Source organism: Microtus pennsylvanicus, chromosome X (genome assembly GCF_037038515.1).
Source record: "Microtus pennsylvanicus isolate mMicPen1 chromosome X, mMicPen1.hap1, whole genome shotgun sequence".
NCBI classification, from domain to species: domain Eukaryota; kingdom Metazoa; phylum Chordata; class Mammalia; order Rodentia; family Cricetidae; genus Microtus; species Microtus pennsylvanicus.
Window position 1 is genome coordinate 48,142,115 of NC_134601.1, and position 1,641 is coordinate 48,143,755.

Here is a 1,641-nt window from a genome sequence, read left to right on the forward strand (position 1 = left end):
GCTCTAGTAAATGGTCACACAAAGCTGGGCAAGTTATTCTCTGTGAGTCTGAGGCCAGCCTGGTCTAAAGAGCAAGCTCCAGGACAAGCTCCAAAGCTATAGAGAGAAAGCCTGTTTCAAAAACAAAACAAAACAAAACAAAAGTGATCCCACAGCTATGCTTATATTGAAAAATCATTGTGAACTAGTAGGTTTTCAAAAACTGAAACAAGATTAAGATGAAGATGTGTTGGGCATATGAGAATTGTTAAAGAGGGAGAGGGGTAAATATTATATTTTATTTTATACATCTTTAAAATTCTCAAAAATCAAATTTAAAATATACTATTTCAACACACATAGTTTTAAATAGGTTTCTATATAATACTTTTTAAATATTAAAGTTCATAAAATAAAACCACAAGCACAGTTTTACATATGAAATTATTTATTCATTTAGGACTTTGACAAGGATAAAACTATTCTGTAGAAGGCTTAAGAAAGTAAACCCTATGTTACTATATTATCTATCAATCCATTAAAAATAACTTTTATTTAAGTATTCTTTAATTTTGTTTATTCTTTTAATATATTTTATTTTAAATTAAATTACATCTTTTCCTCATTTGTCCCTTTCTACCTCAAAACACCCTCATTTCTTCTACTTTTAACCCCACATATGCCCCCTCTCAAAATGATGGTTGCTTTTACTTTAATTATTATTGTTTTGAAATATTTCACATTTTCGGCATGAAAGCAATTTCTTGTACCTTGTTATTTTAAATTTTCATATCAATAAACATTTTTTCTTGCTTGTATGTTTTGGCTTCACATATTTCCTTGTTTTCTTTAGAGGGTAGAAAAGGGCACTGGGTGTCCTGGAACTGGAGTTACATACAAATGGTGGGAGACTACACATGGGTGATTTGAATGGAACCTGGGTCTTCTTCAAGGGCAATTACTCTTAACCTCTGAGCCAAATCTCAGTCCTAAAATACTTTGTTTTCAGATACTACACTGATTGAAATTTTTTCTCAAATGAATATTTGGTTATTCATTACCAGTGTATAGAAACATTGCTTTGTGGGATATGTATGTTTGTGTATGTGTATGTATATGTGTGTGTATGTGTGTGTGTGTGTGTGTGTGTGTGTGAGAGAGAGAGAGAGAGAGAGAGAGAGAGAGAGAGAGAGAGAGAGAGAGAGAGAGAGAGAGACTATTTTGTGGTTTGGAAAATTCTGAGTATGACTATTATTCTTAAAGTTTTGGGTATATATTTGTATAGTTTCAAAATTCTTCTGTGAATTAGCATGTAAGCCATGAAAAGAGACAGCTTTAAAGTAGCTTTTCAAATTTAAATTTCTTGGCTGAATATTTTGGATATATCATCACATATCTCTTGCATAGAAACAGCAAAAAATTGGCATTCTTATGTAGTACATACGGTAATATATTTTCATCTTTTCAGTTTTATGTTTGAGATAGACATAATGAAATTTTGCTGGTAAGCCACGAACTCGTGGTGATATACAAATTAATAGAAATGGGTTAAATTAATATGTAATTGTTAGCCAATAAGAAGCTAGAGTTAATGGGCCAAACAGTTATTTAGTTAATACAGTTTCTGTGATTATTTTGGTGCTGAGCAGCTGGGGACCAACA